This window comes from Ammodytes marinus, assembly GCF_949987685.1.
Source record: "Ammodytes marinus genome assembly, chromosome: 8".
In the NCBI taxonomy this organism is placed as follows: Eukaryota; Metazoa; Chordata; class Actinopteri; order Uranoscopiformes; family Ammodytidae; genus Ammodytes; species Ammodytes marinus.
The window spans coordinates 20,006,093-20,015,744 of record NC_137212.1 but is presented as its reverse complement, the minus strand read 5'-3'; the positions used below and the strand labels follow the sequence as shown (position 1 = coordinate 20,015,744).

Here is a 9,652-nt window from a genome sequence, read left to right as displayed (position 1 = left end):
CGACAGCATATTGTACATTGCCACTGGTGACATCGAGCAGAGCTGACACTCCTTTCACATCTTTAATAATGTGATAAGAAAAAATAAAGGAAGGCCTATGTAGCAATCCTGCAACAGATGTCCAGTAACAAGCTTAAAAAGCTTTAAATAGCTTTTAGACAATCACATAGGAAAATAAAATGTTTTGGTTGGTTTAATTTGGCAAAAAATGTGATAACTCAACACAGTTAAACAGTGTTGAAATGTGCAATGTGTGTGGTGCATCTTCAAATTAGATTAAAGGGGCATGTTAATAAGATATTTGGTTATCTTGCTCTGTAACAGATGGACCCTCAGAATGCCCATGTGTCCGATACTCCAGGCCATGATTTGTTCTGTTGTTTAAGCCAAATGCCAAAACAAGCCCCCCAAGGGAAACCTCTCCCTTTTACAACAGAGCAGGTCAGCCATCAGCTACAGTAATACTGATTCAAATCATTACATGAAAGTGTCCCGAGCAGACCCCTTCAATCCTGGACCCACAGGCTTCTGTCTCGGCCTCTCCAGCAAACAGAGAGAGGAGCTGGTTGTTGGCAAGGGATTATACCGCGCTATCCAACCATATCTCCAGGGTGAGAGGGGCTTAATGCAGAACTCAAGATGTGCCATCCTGCAGAGGGTTCTGCAAAAAAACTGTGCAACTATTGCCTGCTCATGTGTTCATTACGGATTTCACCGTGAGCGCTTGTACTCAGGTGGAATCCTAATGTGGTAATGCTCTCTCAGGTGCTCTGAGTAAAGCCCACGCACTGCTTTGGTGTCATGCTAAGTGCACCGGCTGCTCCTGAGATCTGTGCTGTGTGCTCTGCACACCAATTACTGGTCCTTCAGGTAGAAAAGGTTGGATTTTAAAAGACTTCAAAGGACAAGCTTGCTGCAAATAAGCCTGCCAACACTGTCTTTAACACATGCTCGAAGCAACATCTTGATTTCCATTGACCTTGGAAACTAAACCTGGAGGAGACAAACCATGATACTGAGGAACTTGAATCTAGAAGGTATGTCAGGCATTTAGTGTTGTGGATATTATGAATTATTACATCTTTGTTTCTCTGACATTTTGTAAAACACATGACTGACTCAGTTTTGTCTTGAAAGGCTTACACCAGAACAGCTTAAAAGAACAGTCCACCAATTTGAGTGGCATTGATGGATAACAGTATATTTGACAATTCTGAAGGAAACACTTTTAGCGACATTTAAAACAAGATTCAACAAATACAGCACTTTACAATATGATAGAAAAGATCAGATGGCAGGTATTACAGGAATAACAACATGCACAGCACTGTATTCTTTAAAAAACATTATTTTTGATGTCTGGCAAGCTTTAGCGCACTATTATACTGAGTTGTGGGCCTTGTACTGAACAGCAAAGTATGTTATTATTAGATGTGATCTACCACTGCAGTATTAATGCAACTCTAATCAATTGGAAACACTTTGGCTTAAGGACAGTTTTAGGGCTGATTATTATCATAAACATAACATAATAAATGATTTTAGCTCACTTCAGAATACATTTGAACGAATCCCCTAATTTTTCATTTTCCATTACCAACGTTCCAGTCTCATGTATCTTCAATACTCCTACATCCCTGTGTGTTTGGCTGTGACACTTCTGAAAATAAAGCAGCAGGATAAAATCACATTTTCACCTCTTCTGCAACAACTTTGATTGTGACACATATCTCACATAAGCACATTCCTGCTGCTGAAAAGCAAAGAGTCGAAAAAACTGATCTAAAGATTCTGCACTGTTCGTGATAACAGGATAAAAAAGTAATTGTGGAGCTTTATCAGCAAGCCTGCAGAAGTACCATCATCCCATGGAGCCAAAATGTTTTAGAGATAGAGATAGGACTTTTGATTCACAAACCTTTCACTGAGTAATCCCAAACTTTTACAAAGTCGAGACCTTTTAATTTGCTGGAATCGAAGAAAATAAATGGTTTAACTGAACCTTTTTTCCTTTTAAATAAAGGACAGTGTGTTATGAGTCTGCACTGACACCTGGTGGCCTCATGCGTCTCTGCAGTGGTGAGATCATTTCCAAAATCGAATGAATACTGTATCCTTAAGTCTTTTGTATATTCATGATTCAAGTGTTCTGGAACGACTGGGAACTAAATTTAACCGTGATTGCTGTCATATGAATTCATACCTCATCATTTAAATAAATCATGAACCATATTTGTCTGGCTTTGAAGGGAGGTATTCAGATTTGATTTTGCCACAAAAATTCAAATGTAATGCCAAATGTAATTTTGGGTCCAAGTTCAGGATTTCTTCTGCTGCTGCATTGGTCGATGAGAAAAAGGAACATATTGTAAACAATTTGAGGCAAAACATTTTTCAAAACAATTTATTTGTACACAGGGGAGTGGTTAAGCGTGTAGTGGTCTGCATGGAAAATGCTATAAAATTATATATATTTTTTTTTAGAAGTGCTACTTTTTTTATTTATAGTTTAAATCCAGGGCGTGTAGTTGTAGTTATGGTAAGCGAGTGAATGCACATACAAACATACTGTAAAACTATACTTGAACATGAGTATTAATCTGCCAGATATGTAAATTGCACTTATTATATCTCAGATGATCTATTATAAAGCGTATTATACAGTATGGTATAGTTTATTATACATCTGTAAGCTACAGAAAATTGTAGAAGACCGTAAGATGCTCTAGATATTTATATCTTCAATCCAACAGACAGAGAAAAAATAACACACATTCTTGCTTTACTCAGAAAGTTGCTTTGTTTACAACATGCTGTTAAGGTTTTCATTATTAGCTGCACTCTCAGAAAGGTTTTTATTCCTCAACAACAGGTATGAAATGAAATGTGCCTCCCCTGTCTTAAGTCCACGGCAACAGTGTGAGTTGTTCCAATGTTGCTCCTCACCAATGGTGGATCAGCAATGTTTGTTTTTCACACAGGGTCTATTATGTTCTTATTGGTCACTCAACCTGACTGTCCTGCAGGCTTAATGTTCAAGTCCTTCTGCTCAATGCTTTGTTTCCTCTTAATAATGTGCCAGTTGCACAGTTCAAACGCTTTTTTGTCAAAATCAGTGAATATTTTTAATCAATCAATGTCCTTTATTTAAAATCCATTCAGATTATAATCTCTTGCCAAGAATGACCTGGCCAAGAAGGCAGCACTGTGATAAACTGAGCACAACCAACACAATCAATGTCATGTACAATTCACATACACCACATTCAGTAATATCAACTCTCATACACCACATTCAGTAATATCTCTCCCACTACCTGTCCATACTGTGTGTGTGCGCTGAAAAAAAATCTGATGTTAATACACAGTCTAGGATCTGTAACCTGGACTGGAAACAAAGGGAATGTTAACAAAGGGGGCTCACGGTAGCTAGCCACATGCCAATTTTCAGGGCATAGGCTGTGTATTAGCACTGGATTTTTTTGAAGCGCACACACAGTAGCCTACGGACAGGTAGCAGATCATGAAGATGTACTCTTTGATTTTGACAAAAAGTGATTTTGACAACAAGCATTCTCCAGAAATCGCTGACTCCATCTTTAATGTTAAAATGGAAATTCCTGTTAAAATCATGTGTTTCCAGTATGACCATACAATTGTAAGACTTGGAAATGGTCCAAGTCCTACAAATCGGATATCGGATATCGGAGCTTGTGCTGAAAGATACTGAATGAGGTTTAAGAATTGTATAGTCACAAGCGACACACAACGTCCCACATTTGTCTCCTGCAGATACCAACAGTTGTCTTTTAATTGATAAAAAGTATTACTTCGGTCCATTCATAGCTCTATCTATCTTTCTTACCCAGGGATTTTCTTTCTCAGCCTCTATCTGCTACAAATTAAAAGTTTAAGGCTGAATACCACAGCTTCTGGATGTGGGATGGGCTTGGTGCTCTTATTCTTTTACGGGACATATTTTTCTGTAATATAATGAATTCATTTAAATGCAGTGAGAGGAATGAAGCAGAAGAACTCTGTTGTCCAGTTATATTTTTTTCCACAGATGAGGCTGAAATAGGCTATAGACTATACACAGCATGGGCAACTGAGGGCAGCCCCATTTTCAAATAATTTTAAATAAACTCAATACACACTGTGCATGCCATGGACGTGAACGTGACGTGACCAGTTAACCTCGGATTACCTCCCAGATGAACTGATTCAATTATTAAGCTATTAACTATCTACCAAAACATTGTATTCCTTTTTTTGTATGATAATTTACATGATATGATGTCCCCTGGCAGTCGGGACCCTAAGCAACCGCTTATTTCGCTTATGCCTCAGGCCGGCTCTGCTGACCAGTGACCACTATAAGCGGGTGGGTAACTTGTAGTGTCTGAAAAAATAAATAAATAAAAAATCTTCAATTTTGATTGGGTGGGCTGTGCTCACCCTTGCCCCTGGCTACCGCCGGCACTGACAGTATATACAGTACACTGCGTTCCAAATTATAATGCAAATGAGATTTTCACAGATTTTCCTAAATAGTCGATGCAAATCACAGTCAGTATAATTTTCAAGTCATCCATAAATTTCGAATTTTATTGAACAAACCTCCCAATAATAAAAGTATTTTTTTCAAAAATAAAAAACTCCAAATGCACTGTTCCAAATTATTAAGCACAACAGAGTTTCAAAAACATTTTATAGGTTGTGAACAACTAAAAATTGTCATTTGTTGAAAAAAAACATCTTGACAGGCCAAGGTACATGTTAACATAGGACCCCTTCTTTGATATCACCTTCACAATTCTTGCATCCATTGAACTTGTGAGTTCTTGGAGAGTTTCTGCTTGAATATCTTTGCAGGATGCCAGAATAGCCTCCCATAGCTGCTGTTTTGATGTGAACTGCCTCCCAACCTCATAGATGTTTTGCCTGAGGATGCTCCAAAGGTTCTCAATAGGTTTTAGGTCAGGGGCAGATGGGGTCCACACCATGAGTTTCTCTCCTTTTATGCCCATAGCAGCCAATGACACAGAGGTATTCTTTGCAGCATGAGATGGTGCATTGTCATGCATGAAGATGATTTTACTACGGAAGGCACTGTCCTTCTTTTTGTTTTTCAGTCAGAAACTCTACATACTTTGCCGAGGTCATTTTCACACCGTCAGGGACCCTCGAGGGGCCTACCAGCTCTCTCCCCATGATTCCGGCCCAAAACATGACTCCGCCACCTCCTGTCTGACGTCACAGCCTTGTTGGGACATTGTGGCCATTCACCAACCATCCACTACTTCATCCATCTGGACCATCCAGGGTTGCACTGCACTAATCAGTCTCAGGTCTGTTTGAAGATGAGTCTTCATGTATTCCTGAGCCCACTGCAACTGTTTCAGTTTGTGATCATAGTTTAGGGGTGGCCGAATAATAGGTTTATGCACAATTGCAAACTTCTGGATCCTACACCTTGAGGTTCGCGGGACTCCAGAGGAACCAGAAGTTTCAAATACCTGTCTGCTGCTTTGTGATGGTATTTTAGCAGCTGCTCTCCTATTCCGATTAATTTGTCTGGCAGAAACCTTCCTCATATTACCTTTATCCGAACAAACCCGTCTGTGCTCTGAAACAGCCACAAATCTCTTCACAGTATGATGATCACACTTAAGTTTTCGTGAAATATCTAATGTTTTCATACCTTGTCCAAGGTATTGTACTATTTGACGCTTTTAGGCAGCAGAGAGATCCGTTTTCTTTCCCATATTGCTTGAAACCTGTGGCCTGCTTAACAATGCGGAATGTCCTTGTTAAGTAGATTTCCTTTGATTGGGCTTACTTGGCAAACTGATTATCACATATGTCTGAGATTGATTTTAATGATCCAAAGCGCCCTTAGACATAATACCATCCATGAGTTTAAATTAAATACAAAAAATTAAATGTTTATGACACTAAATTCCAATTTGTATAATAATTTGGAACACAGTGTATAGCAGGGTTTGCTGCTCGAGAAGCATGAGCGCTACTGTGGCTCAGGTGGTAGAGCGGGTCAGGCCAATTGGATTGGATTAGATTTACTTTATTGATCCCCACAGGGCAAACTGGTTTGCCACCATGGTCTGTACAATGTAGAACATACAATACAACACAGCAATACAGTAGCAACATAAAACAAGCATGGTCACAGAGGGAGTATTGTCCACTACCATAGTAAAAAATAGAAGGTTAAAATATTATGATGTGCAAATGAACAATGTGCAAAAGTCAAATCAGTAGTCCTGATTAAAAAGCCTAGCTGCTGCAGGAACAAAATATATCCCAAATCTCTCTTGGTAACAGGAGACATTCACTCTTGCCACTTCTCACAAAAGTGCAGTGCAGGGGGTGGTAATCATGTGACAGGACAGTCCTAAGCTTCCTCCTGATTCTCTGCTCAGTGATGGCCTCCAGAGAATCAGGGCTCATACCAATAATGGATCCTGCCTTTTTCATTAGTTTGTTGACCCTGTTCCTGTCCTCTACTGTCAGGCTGCCAACAAACAACAGCTTAAAAAAGGACACTCGCAACAAAACCATGATAAAAAAAACATTTAAGAGAGATCTGCTTATTTCAAATGACCTGAGTTTCCTTAAAAAAACAGTCTGGACTGGGTCTTTTTAAAAATTATCAGAGGGTTGGCGGTTCGATTCCCACCCTGCCACTTGTGTTATGGTTGTTGTGTCCTTGGGCAAGACACTTCAACCACCTTGCCTTGTGTGAATGTGTTTGCTGTATGTTTGAGGTGGTGGTCGGAGGAGCCAAATGGCGGCCACGCTTCTGTCAGTCTGCCCCAGGGCAGCTGTGGCCAGGGCTGGACTGGGACAAAAAATCGGCCCTGGCATTTTTGGCCATGGCAGCCCACCGTTTATACGATATGCGGAGGAAGGGGTGTTGCACCAAATTCTGGGCCCCTATACAGGAAGTCCTGATGGGCTCTCTGAGAGGCGGTCTTACAATACAAACATGTAAAAGCTTTGTTTGTCTATAGTCCAAAACGTATGAGTGACTGGTCCCTCTCTGAGCCAGATAACAACACAATGTTTCTATTGATGAATGACCAGATTATTACGCGTACTTGAACACAACCCCTGGTCTAATGACTCTTAATAAACATACACACACACAGTGTTTCTCACAGGAATTTGGGAGACTGTGTCGTGGACCCTGGACCTTCTAGGGGGGTCCGGGGGAATGCTCCCCCGGAAGATTTTTTTTTAAATGTTAAAGTAAAATTCATCAATCTGGTGCACTTTGAGGAGAAAACAAAGGCTAAATCAACTGTTTCCTATGTAAGCTATTTAGTACTATTTTCTGGAATGATTCAAAGACACAGAATGACCAAAAAGCAGAAAGAAGAAAGTTTAAAAAATCCAGTCAGCTTCGGGAATTTTTTCCCTTCGTTTGTATTTTTTAATGGCCCAATATAGGCCCCTGATCTTCATAGCCCCTAAATAAAAAATGTCGGGGCCTTCAAAGATCAGGGGCCTATATTGAGCCAGTAAAATTAATATAAATCAAAAAAATAATTTATTTTTTCTTGGGTGCAGCCCCCCTCTGCCTTGGGCCCCCCCAAGCCTGTCCGCAGTCCGACGGCCCTGAACGTAAAACTGACCATCGTCAGATGCTCATAATTACTGAGTACAAGTTGAATGCGTGATAATACAACTCAATGCAGCCTCTGAATGGGCAGCCCTCTGCTGTGTGTGTGATTGGGCCAGGCCTAGCCTAGAACCAATCATAATGAGTAATGGCCTGGTAACTTTCAGGTGAAGTTGACAGCCTGCACGCACATTTATATGTCCATGGCACTCCCGAGAGGGAAGGGACCTCGGCCCTCGGCTGTGTGACTTGGCCGGGCCGGGCCGAGTCACACAGCCGAGGGTCCAAAAAAAAAAAAAAAAAAAAAAAAAAAAAAGATTTTAATTTTTTTTTTTTTTTTTTTTTTTTTTTTTAACCTCACCGGCCCAAAAGGCTGCCGGCCCCTCGGGCATTTGCCCGGTATGCCAGATGGCCAGTCCAGCCCTGGCTGTGGCTACAATCGTAGCTCCCCACCACCCGTATGACTGTGTGTGAATGAATTATAGCTTGATACCTGTAAAAGCGCTCTGAGTGAGAGAAAAGCGCTAGATAAATCCAATCCATTATCATTACCTTCTAAACCTGACTATATCTTTCTGATCCCTCATAAAAGCGACCAGTCAGGAGCCAGCAGTTACAGTAAGTCGTGATCAGTTTAAAATTTCCTTAACAACATCCTGATGAATTTTCAGCAGCAACACATCCACATACCACATCACACAACAGAAATCACTTCAGTATAAGCTACTAACTTGTTGCTAGTTTCGATCTGAAAAAAGGACTATAAATGAATAACACGCGAAACTACAAACCCCTGCTCCCTCTTGTTTCCCTGATGTCTGTCTTGATGGTTTGCGAGTTTGTCATCTGTGAGGCCAGAAACTGATGGCTGTACTCTCTCTGTGGGATGTTCCCAGTGCTACGAAGGGTCATGACCTTTCAGAATTAAAATTTTTATTTTGTGAACGTCAAACATTTGCAAAAGGTGAGAATTTGTGGTGATGGCAGCACAAAGCAACTAAAGCAACCTGTGTTCAATTACAAGATGTTCTTCTTCTCTGTACTGACCGATCTTATCAGGTGTTCCTTCTTTGGCTCAATAAACAGCTTTGAAACATTGTGCAACTCCTTTCCATGGCACCAAATCTGCTCCATTTTTTTTTTTTTAAAGAAACAGGGAAATAATTTGGTCAGGGTGAAAGACAGCAAAAAGATGACAGGGACAAGATGAGCGGGTGCAGAGGAGCAGTACTTCAGTTAGCTGTGAATCTTGACACAGGAGTGCTTTTCTACAATGGAGACATGACGGAGGGAGTGACAGTGCTACTGCCAAAAAAGCTCTCATGATGGGTTATTTTCCCATCTCGCTCAATCTCGTCCCGGATCCATCTGATCCCCAATGAGGCAGTCTATTGCAGCAGCCCCATTTAATACAGCCAACAAAATAATGTGATTGCGCTCCCATATGCCTGTGCATTGCAACCGCTCCTCTGACGGTCATTAAGACATAAAGCAGACACTGTATGACACCACACTTAGAGGTGTTATGTCACCTGGGAGAAGATTTCATACGGAGTCACCTTGTCGAATAATTGGACACACCATTTGGCCGAAGCAGAAAGCTTGGAAGAGGCTTTCATAATCACAGTGAGAGGAAAATATATTCCTGTTTTTGAGAACAGACACTGCAGTAACTCAATAAAACAGACACTTCCTCAAGATATTTTTTCAATTATTATTTTTCACTTGATGGACTACCTTGGTAGCTGTCTATAATTTGAAGCTGCTGGATCATCTCCCGCCAGGATTTGCTGTCAAATTCATACGGTTTATACTTTATTTCTCAAATTCAGTTGAAATGAAATGAAATGAAATCACCAGAAACACAAGTATTTATCAAAAAGCTGTTGAGGTCACCCTGACCCTTAAACAAATACCTGTGTTTGATAACTTAAAATTATTGAATAATAGTAAAGTAGCATCTCCACTGTCACCATTGACGTAATCCGTTTGGAATATATGAGCATG

At 40.5% G+C, this 9,652-nt stretch overlaps 1 protein-coding gene across 1 annotated transcript in view; it reads right to left on the bottom strand.

Moving 5' to 3' along the window:
* The window catches only part of erich3 (glutamate-rich 3), a gene marked incomplete at both ends in the record, with an annotated part of 239,266 nt that overhangs the window by 93,490 nt on the left and 136,124 nt on the right, over positions 1–9,652 (bottom strand).